The sequence below is a fragment of the Prunus avium genome, chromosome 6 (assembly GCF_965620075.1).
Source record: "Prunus avium chromosome 6, drPruAviu1.hap1.1, whole genome shotgun sequence".
Lineage (NCBI taxonomy): Eukaryota > Viridiplantae > Streptophyta > Magnoliopsida > Rosales > Rosaceae > Prunus > Prunus avium.
Window position 1 is genome coordinate 30,858,407 of NC_142289.1, and position 11,278 is coordinate 30,869,684.

General features: G+C 40.6%; 1 pseudogene; it reads left to right on the forward strand.

The window, feature by feature from the left end:
- Nucleotides 1-506: 506 nt before the first annotated feature.
- On the forward strand, nucleotides 507-7,422 carry LOC148294033 (uncharacterized; annotated as a pseudogene).
- The last annotated feature ends 3,856 nt before the right edge of the window (nucleotides 7,423-11,278 follow it).

Sequence of the window (11,278 nt, forward strand, 5' to 3'; positions counted from 1 at the left end):
CTGTAAATTACATGACATGGCTATGCATTTCCGAATGGGATAGGGCCCTTACCGGAGGCATAAGGAAAGATTTTGTACGAATACAACATGATTGTTGTATTGTGATTGTGGTTCCAGGAAAGATGAGCAGGAGGTGGATACAAAACCCGGATAGGTGCGCAGGCGAATACTTGGATGGAATCGAGGATTTTATTGACTTTGCACGGACACACAACCCAGGTGCAACTAGAATCCGGTGTCCTTGCAGGAGGTGTAACAATATGTTGTGGGAGACAATTGAACATGTTCGATTTCATTTAGTAAGAAATGGAATGATTGAGACATACAGCACTTGGAACCATCACGGGGAACAAGTAGACATCGCTTCGTCTTCAAGGGCCACAAGAATGGACAATGTTGAACCTATTGTGGATCCTAATGAACAAGTCAGGGATATTATACATGATGCTTTTCCATTTGCATCGACCAGCAGCACTCAGGAAGGAGAAGATGATGTGCCTACACCAATGGACAGTGCAGAGTTCGAACAGTATGAAAACCTGTTAAGAAATGCCAACCAGGAGTTATACCCGGGGTGCGAGCGCTTTTCCGTTCTGACGGCGATTGTGGAGCTAATGCACGGGAAAATAAAGTATCGTATGTCGAACTTGTGTTTCGATTACTTTTTGGGGGTTTTCAAGAAAATGCTTCCAACAGACAATTGTTTGCCGAAAGATCACAGACAGGCACAGAAGATGTTGAGTGGTCTTGGATTGGGTTATGAAAAGATCCACGCTTGCAAAAATAATTGCATGTTATTCTATAAAGAGTATGAAACGTTGGATACATGCCCTATATGCAATGAATCGAGGTTCAAACAGACATCTCAGAATAGAATGAGTAAGATTCCACAAAAAGTCATGCGTTATCTGCCCCTGAAACCAAGGTTGCAGCGATTGTATATGTCGACGCATACTGCCACAGACATGAGATGGCATAAGGAAAAACGGGTAGACGACGATGTGATGCGGCATCCTGCAGATGGGGAGGCATGGAAAGATTTCGATCGAACGTTCCCCGAGTTTGCTGCTGATCCCCGAAATGTGAGGTTGGGACTTGCGACTGACGGATTCAATCCGTACGGGGTTCTAAACCAACACCACAGCACTTGGCCGATTTTCGTATTTCCATATAATTTGCCCCCTTGGAAATGCATGAGAAAAGAGTACATGATGATGACTGTTTTGATAACTGAGGATCCTGGCAGGTCAATCGATGTGTACTTAAGGCCGTTGGTTGATGAGCTCAAAGATTTATGGACAAACGGGGTGCGCACGTACGATAAATCTACTAGGAAGATGTTCACTTTGCGGGCGGCAGTTATGTGGACTGTGAATGATTTTCCCGCATATGCAATGGTTTCGGAGTGGAGCACAAAGGGTTATATGGCATGCCCTGTATGCAAGGAAGATGTAACTTCCGGTTGGCACGCTGGAAAAGTGTGTTACCTTGGGCATCGAAGATGGTTGCCATGGGACCACGAGTGGCGAGAGAAGGATATAGAGTTCGACGGGAACAAAGAGCGTCGCGCAAAACCTAGAGAATGGTCCGGTGATCAGATCTTAGAACAGCTTAACCATTTGGATTTTGCTCCGTTTGGGAAAACAGTTAGTCGGACCAGACCTGCTACACATATGAACTGGACGCACAAGTCTATGTTTTTTGAGCTCCCATATTGGTCGAAACTAAAATTGAGGCACAATCTCGACGTTATGCATGTTGAGAAAAATGTGTTTGACACATTGATGGGAACGATTCTAGATATCAAGGGCAAGACAAAGAACACTCCGAAAGCGCGTCTTGATTTGGAAAGAATGGGCATACGAAAGGGTTTATGGCTGAAAAGGGGCAGTGATAAAGCTATACGGGATCTTGCATTTTTTTCCATGAAACCGAATGACAACAAAGAGTTTCTACAGTTCGTATCGTCTGTAAAGTTTCCTGACGGGTATGCTTCTAATATCGCACGTTGCGTGAGGGTTGACGGGGGTAAATTTACTGGACTCAAGAGTCACGACTGTCATGTGTTTATGCAACGCTTACTTCCTGTGGGGATTCGACACCTATTGCCGGAAGATGTAGTCAAGTCAATCATATTGTTGTCCAGATTTTTTTCCCAACTGACGGTAAAAACGTTGCGAAAGACAGACATTGATCAGTTGCGCCAAGACATTGTCCAAGTCTTATGCAAGTTTGAGATGATATTCCCTCCGGCTTTCTTCACGAGTATGATTCACGTGATAGTTCACTTGCCAGAAGAGGCATTGCTTGCTGGTCCAGTCAACTATCGCTGGATGTATCCAATAGAAAGGTATATAATCATCATCATTTGTGTATGCATCATTATCTCATACTTACTACTTGCTAATTTCGTTTTATTTTGGCAGGCTACTCGAAGAGCTGAAAAAAAGCGTACGCAACAGAGCGAAGCCCGAAGGATCAATTGTAGAGGCTTGGGTTCAATATGAGGCGCTTACTTTCTGTGGAATGTATTTAAAGGATGTGGACACGGCTTTCAATCGACCTCAGCGCAATAATGACGGAGGTCTGAGAAATGAGCAACTTTCTGTTTTTGCCCAAAGCGCACGACCCTTTGGAGATCCTGTACGAGGAGAATCGTTTTCCAGAAATGACATGGGGGTAGCTCATTGGTTCGTATTGAACAATTGTGATGAGATATTGGCATACTTAGATGAACATGAAGAGATGATGAAGCGAGAACATCCATCACATTTGTATTCCAAGAAACACCGTGAATTGTTTCCACAATGGTTTTTGGAATATGTAAGTTATAAGTGTTTTCTAATTCATATATATATTGTGCTATTACATTTTTCCAAACTAACCTATGAATGTTTTTTTTTATAATATTAGGTGAATAAGTTGAAATCAGAGAATTCCCCCACTTACAGTGAAGAGTTATATAACTTGGCATTCGGCCCACTCCGAGCAGAATTGTTCTCAGGTTGCCATGTTAACGGCGTCAAGTTTTTAGGTCATGCACGAGATGACAAGTTGTGTACGCAAAACAGCGGTGTCCATGTTCCAGGTGGAGGGGAAAGTACAGACATTGATTTCTATGGCAAACTCACAACTGTCGTGCAATTGCTTTACAAAGACCGATACCAAGTGATCATGTTTAAGTGTCGATGGTTTGATACGAACCCAAATAGGTAGGGAAGTATTAAAATCGATCATGGGTTACTATCTGTGAACATGAGCAGAACTTGGTATGATGACGACCCTTACATTTTGGCAAACATGGCAAAACAAGTTGTGTATCTAAATGACCCTAAAGCGGGGAACGATTGGAAAGTGGTTCAGCATATGGATCAGAGGAACGTGTATGATATACCAGAACTAGACCCATCGGACAACGACGTCGACGTCGTTGACCAACGTTTAGACTCTTCCATGGAAAATGATGCACATACACTTTTCGATACAAATGTTGTTCAAGAACCATTTCAGATTGACGGAGTGTCTTCAAGAGAAATACCGATTCAGTCAATTACAATTGACCTCGGTGATCTTCCGCGATACGATCCAACCATGGGGGACAACAACGACGATGATGTACTTATGGAGGAGGCGGAGGAAGAGGAGGAGGAAGAGGATTGGGAGACGGATAGTCATGATAGTGATGATAACGAAGGTTATTATAGTTCATCTGATGAATAATGTAATTTATTTGTAATTTAACGAAATGTACATGTTCATCTGATGAATAATGTAATTTATTTATAATTTAATGAAATGTACGTGTTTTCTCTTTGTGTCAGTAACTTTTCCTAATTAACGTCATATATTTGCATAGAGTTTTGTAAAAAGACGAATGAATAAAGGTATAACAAAATACAAATATAGTATGAAAAAATATAAATATAGTATGACAATTATATGCTTTATCATATAAATATATGATATCCAAACCATATAAATATATGCTTTATCACGTCCCCTAAAACAAGTTGTGATCATCTTTTGCATATATAGTAAATACAAATATAGTATCAACAAATATTTACACTAAATATCAATTTAATTTTTAAAAATAAAACAAAATTTTGCGCGACGAAAACATCTAATGGCGTCGCCCAAGCACCTTTGCGCGACGATTATCTCCGTCTCGCAAGAATAATTGTCCAAAAAAATTTACAAGTGTCCGGGAATAGTTTCGAAGTGTCTTTTGCGCGACGGACAACACCAGCGTCGTTATAGTAACCCTTGCGCGACGATATGTTTCGTCTCGCAAGGTTAATTTTCCCAAAAAAACACAAGTGTCAGGAAAAAATTTAAAACTGATCTTTGCGCGACGATATGATGAATAACTCGACACAAAAATGTTTGCGCGATGAAAAATCATTGTCGTGCAAACTATTTACAGGCGAAATATTTCACTTCATCACGTAAACCACTTTAATTTTTTAAAAAATATTTCTATACATGACACTTAGGAATTTTAACTCAGTATTCACTAGTATAAATAATTTGAAATGAAGATCAAACTCTGTCATTGGATACATATAGGGTGAAGGAGTGTATCCGTAAAAAATCTTCGAAATCGGGGTAAAATTGACCGTTAAATCGTGATTTTTCCTTTATAACCGTTGAAAACTTTTGTCCCGTTACGCAATCTACATACCTTTTTTTTTTTCGATTTTCAGCGTATACGATCTCTAAGTAGAAACAAACAAGTGTGACGGTTGGATCGATGAAAGAAGTTTTCTATAATGCGTATATGATTCACACAGTATAGTCACTAACTATTAAAACTTTATATATAAACTTGTTAAGTAGAACATAAGATTTTGTGATATCCACTAGTGTAAATAATTTGAAATGAAGATCAAATACTGTCATTGAATTCAAGTTGGGTGAAGGATTGTATCCGTAAAAAATTATTGAAATCAGAGTAAAATTGACCGTTAAATCGTGATTTTTCCATTATAACCGTCAATTACTTTTGTCCCGTTACTTGATCTCTACACGTTTTTTTTTCCCCATTTTTGGTGTATACGATCTCTAAGTATAAGCAAATACGTTTGACGGTTGGATCGTTGAAACTAGTTTCGTAGAATGTGTATGCTATGAAAACAATTTGTTTCAAATTTTATAGAAGAAATTGCGCGACGGGTAACTGTCGTCGCGCAAAACCTGTAGATGCGACGAACATAACTTTATTCGTCGCGCAATGGGATGATGTCGTTTAGGGTTTTATGTGATCAGGGTTCAGAGTTCAGGGTTCAGGGTTTAGGGTTTAGGGTTTAGGGTTTAGGGTATGATGTTTACGCGACGGAAAATTTTGTCCCCGTCACGTAAGGTCGTGAAATTTTTGGCGGTTCAATTGCCGCTACTGCAACGACTTTGCGCGACGATGGGGGTTTATTTCGTAGCGCAAAGTTAATATTTTCAGTTTTGCGCGAAAATTTTAATCGAAAACGCACTGTTTAGACACTTTACTGGTTTGCGCGACGAACACTGTATATTTCGTCGCGCAAAGGTCTGGTAATAATTCGACAGTTTCGGACCTTCTGGTTCATTCTTGCCGCCGCTTCTCTCTCTCTCTCTCTCTCTCTCTCTCTCTCTCTCTCTCTCTCTCTCTCTCTCTCTCTCTCTCTCTCTCTCTCTCTCTCTCCTCCGGCCACCACCTCAACTTTCCACATTAACGACCGGGCGATCACCGCCAACGGACTCAGACCTTTCCGAGCCGCCGCCGCGACGATTGAGTTCGAGAAACCGGCGGGAATTTATCCGGTTTTGGGCGAATATCTCCGGCTTCGTTCTCCCTCCTCCGGCCTCCAAATCTGACGAGTGAGGTATGCATTTCCCCCTATTTTTTATTGTCTAGCTGATGGTTGGATAGGATTTGTTAAATTTGTAGCGTACGTTGTCTAATTTTGTAACTAAGATTTTGGCCGGATTTCGGGATGAAATTCCGGCCACTTCCGGCCATTTTTTGGCCTAGGTCCGAGAAGAGAACTGCCTCTATTCGATGTCCTGAACCTAGGGTAGGAAGATTGGCCCTTCATTTTGAGATTTTTCCGGCGATCGTTATCGCTTTTTCACATACATGCGCTGCTGCCGCGTGTGGCAGCGCTATGGAACTGTAGCAAAATCACATTGTGTCCCAATGCGATCCACTAGTTGTCATGAGCGTGTAGGTGTGTTCGGTTTCCAATTTGGATACCGTTTCAGCCTCGAATGGATTTCGCCTATTGTGCGATTTAACGGTTTGATTTGTTCGGACCATTGGATGAAACTCAAACTCATGTATGATGTACCTTGTATGTCTAGGATCGTATAGGATTCAACGGATTGTGGATTGGAGTCCCGGATACTCGGAAATCGCAAACCGTACGCCAACATATATGCGTTAATTAAATTTGTAATATTGTTAAAATATGCTTAGTTTATATTGGTAAATTTGATTTATTTGTATGTTTGTTAGCTTAGTTTATATAATGACCCTAAATTGGAATAATTTTTATGTTTTATAATTAATGAAGAATGTTTTATATTTTTGTTATATTTTATTTGTTTTATTTGTTATATTTGTTATATTTGTTATTAGACGTTGACTCTATTTTAAATGAAATGAAATAAATGTTATATTTGTTATTAGATTGTTGTATTACAGTAACTATTTTTTTTAAACTTTGGTGCTTGTTTTTATTGCAAGATGTCAAACCTAATCAGCAGAAGTCATAAGCCGGTGCAACCTTCACGTAGTTTGCCTCCCCCGACTATGATGTCACCTCCCTCTGGCCCACCATAGTTGCCCGACTTGCCAGTGGGTCCCAGTGCCCCCCATGCGCCGGCGTCATCAGAGTCATCAGTGGCGCAACCAATGAGCGCCAGGCGGCGTCATCGCCTTTCCAGCACCACCGACGCCACTTCGAGCGGACCAAGTAAAGATTTCCTTCAACTACATATGTTTCGTACCAATATTTTAGTCAAATTTGTTAACTAACATTAATTTCATATTTCTTTGCAGCCAAGAAGAACACCCGGGGACCGTGTCGCCAGTTGGCTACATCGAAGGTTACCCGGGTGAACAACTCTCGTATCAACATCAGATACGACGATCGTCATCGGGCTGCCCCAACGGCAGACCAACATAGCTCATTGGCGCACGATGTTGGTGCAGTCGTTCGGACCTATTGTCCGATGAAATGGAAGTCTTGGAAGGCCATGCCTGATGCGGTGCATAACGAGATGCATGGACACCTGTCGGTATGTATCTTACATTTTAATTGTTTTTCCTTCCAATTTTATATATTTTAAATATTTAATGTATGTAATTATTTTATTGTAGATGAATTACAATTTAGAGAATGTCAACGATGAGTTGTTGGGGTACATCAACAGACTCTTCGCTGATAGGTACAAGCAGTGGAAGAGCGACCTGCACCACCACTTTCAGGCATTTGATGATCCGCACGTTGCTCTTCAGGAGGGTTGCCCGAAGGAGCTTGAGGGGCGGGAGGATAGTTGGCAGTGGCTCTGTGGTCATTTTTAGGAGGCTGATTATGTGGTATTTTTTATATTAAGTTCAAAATTATTACACGTTTCTTACTAATGATTTATGTCATTTTTTAATATTTCATTTCAATTTCAAATAATACGTTTTAATTTTGGCTTATTATCACAAAACGTCCCTGACGTTTGTGAAACTATCACATTGCATCCTTAAAGTTTTTTTCTATCACTGATGGTCCTTAACGTAAATATAGGTGCTCTCAAATAGTCCTTCTGTTAAAAAAAACTGTTAAATTCAGGGATATAATCGTCAAATCAATCCAAAATTATAAAATATATATATAAGTTTCTCTCTCCCCTCTTTCTTTTCTGTTTTCTTTCCTTCTCTCTTCTCTGTCTCTGTCTCTCTTTCTTTTTCTCTTCTTTCTTCCTCTCCCCGAGTTCAGTCATCTATCTCCTCTTTCTTTTTTATTTCCTTCCCTTCTCTTAATCAATAAAACGAACCTGCATATTAACTTTCAAGACATCAAGAGGCGTGATTGCAAGATGGGTAGTGCCAGCACTGAGCATTTCACCAACAGTGCAGAGCCCATAATATGCAGGTGAAAATTCTTCACACAGCCTCCCTTCAACCCTTCTCATGATCTTTCCTTGTTCCCAAACTCTCTCACTTCCAATCTCAAATAATCACATTCCTACAAGCTCCAGGCCCAAGTGGACCAAAACCCATTTCATAGATTCTTCGGTTGGAGCTGGGTCAAATAGCGAGAGAGAAAGAGAGAGAGAAAGAAGAAAAAAAGAAAGATAGAGAGAGAGAGAGGAGTGAACTCGGTGAGAGTAAGAAGAAGAAGAAAAGAAAGAGAGAAAAAAGAAGAAGAAAGAAAGAGAGAAGGGAATGAAATAAAAAAGAAAGAGGAGAGAGAAGCCTGCACTCGGGGAGAGGAAGAAAAAAGAAAAAAAGAAAGGGAGAGAGAGAGAAGAGAGAAGGAAAGGCAACAAAAAAGAAAGAGGGGAGAGAGAAACTTATATATATATATATATATTATAATTTTGGATTGATTTGACGATTATATCCCTAGACTTAACATTTTTTTTAACAGAAGGACTATTTGAGAGCACTTATATTAACGTTAGGGACCATGAGTGATACAAAAAAACTTTAAGGATGCAATGTGATAGTTTCGCAAACGTCAGGGACGCTTTGTGATAATAAGCCTTTAATTTTTGTATAACAGAAGATGGCTAAAGCAAATAAGGGCAATAGGGAGAAGAAGGCTCTTCTCCATCATTCAGGTTCCAGGCCCTTCTCCTATAGGATGGATGCGCGACGTCGGGTAATAATAAGTTGTTTTTATTTAATTTTTAATATGTCATTAATGTTAATTTCTTTTTTTTTTGTACTAACATTTTTATACTCTTGTTCAATTTAGGAGGGGTCCAAATTCCCAGAGATTGACGTCTTCGGCGACGTTTATGTTCGACCTGGGAATGAGTTGGCGGAGTCCCTTCATGTAAGTAGTCTTTAATTTTAATGATTATTTTACACGTTCAAGTTTCATAGTTATTATATAAATGTTTTTATTTATATTTTATGTTATGTTAAACAGACGACCATGATTGAGAAGAGCCAGTTGGTTCTTCAGGAGTCCGCCTCCCAGCTTCCTCCCGATACGCCGCTCGAGTCTGTGGCTCCTCCACAGGATGCGGGGTTTCAGATCTTGACGGACACCTTGGATCAGACTCTAGGGAGGCGGCCAGGGACATACTGTCGAGGGATGGGGAATGCCCGGCGGCGGGAACCTAGATCCCGTTCATCGTCGCAGTCAAATAGTGTTTTGACAGCAAAGGTGGCCCAGCTTGAAACCCAGATGGCACAGATGGCTCAGATTATACAGTCCATGGCCCAGTCCGGCGTTCCCGTACCATCTTTTGTTCCCCGTCCACCTCTGCGCATGGCCACCAAACCTCTGCCCCTGTCCCCAATGTCCAGACCTCCGAGCCGCATTTGCCAGACGAGGAAGTAGATTTAGCTACATTGTTTAATTAGTTTTTTACTTTCTTAATTACATTTTAAATATTTCTCTTGTATATTATACATTTATATTATGTTTTAAAAAACTATTTTCTCTTCATTACATTTTTCAATTGCAATTTGATTTAATTATAAAAATAAAATAAATCAAAATTCTTTTTTTTCACATAAATTTTAAAAAAATTAATTAATTACTAATATTTGCGCAACGAATAAATGACCCGTCGCGCAAATCACGTTTTAAAAAATAAAAAAACCATAAAAATATATCGTAAACGAAAATAATCCTCGGTTTGCGCGACGGACGTATTTGTCCCCTAAAGAAAATGCGACAAATAAATCATTGTCGCGCAAGGGTTTGAGTCACGATCCTTATTCATCGCACAAGGTATTTGCAACGACGAAATATTTGTCGCGCAAATATTGTTTGCGCGACGAATATCTGTCGTCGCATTATGTTCATGCAACGTCTGTTAATTCGTCGTGCAAACAACAGTGCGACGGATTGAAGTCGACGTCGCTCATAGTTGCTGCAACGCCTGTACTCTCGTCGCGCAAAACCCTGAGCGACGGAATGTTTGTCGTCCCTGAACTATTGGCGCAACGAAGGGTATTGCGCGACGATATTTTATAGTTTTGTCGCGCAAAGTCTTGCGTGACGGAATGTTTGTCGTCCCTGAACTATTGGAGCAACGAAGGGTATTGCGCGACGATATTTTATAGTTTTGTCGCGCAAAGTCTTGCGTGACGGTATTTGCGCGACTGATTTTGCGCGACGATATATCTGTCGCGCTATTGTTTCCGCGACAGATTTGTTCTTTGCGCGACTATTTTTGATTCGTCGCGCAAACGCTAAAATGTAGTAGTGAATGATAGAGATTTGAGGGAACAATAAAGATAGGAGGCAAGAAGCCCCAGCAGAGAGGTATAAAGCCCCAGTAGAGAAGCATAAAGCCCTAGCAAAGAGGTAAGAAGCCCCAAAAACGAGCAAGAAAGCTCAAGCACGAACCGCAAAAGAAAATCAAAAACCAAGGAAGAGAGATGGGAGAGAGGGGTAGAGGCCTCCTCCCCCCAAAGGAGGATATGTGGCGTTGGATTTGGGTTTTGCTGGGTCGCGGCACTGGAGAGAAAAGCTGGCTGAGTCCTATAGTTTGTCGATCGATTAGTTCAGTTTCCCTTCTTTTTTTGGTAAAAGGTCATTTTTGATTCTCATAGTTTGCCACTTTTACCACTTTGGTCACTATTATTCAATTTGATCAATTTTGTCCATGTGATTTTCAATTTAAACAATTCAAGGACAAATTACAATTTCTGTTCTCTCTCACCTCCGTTAATTTTTAAACACGTGCCCCTCACGTGGAGGGGCAATTTTCCATTCTAAGAGAAACAGCCACGTTGAGTCTCCTCCGTTCCAAATTGGGGTCGACTTTGGGGGCTAGGGTTCTAACAAAACCTAATTTTTGGGCTTAACCCCCAAAACCCTCATCTCCAAACTTTGTTTCGAATCTGTCATGTGCTCACTTTTGGTGACTCATAAGTAGAAATCAGGATGTTATTGTTGGAAGACAGCGTTGGCTGGATATGCAGTACCAATGGACAATATTGTGCTTCGTTTGATCTACATCTAGTTTATTTCCAAAGTTGCTTTCCCCACAACCCTCAATTCTCCTAAAACCCCACATTCTTTAACCCCCCAAAACAATATATTGCGCCTCTATGTTCTCG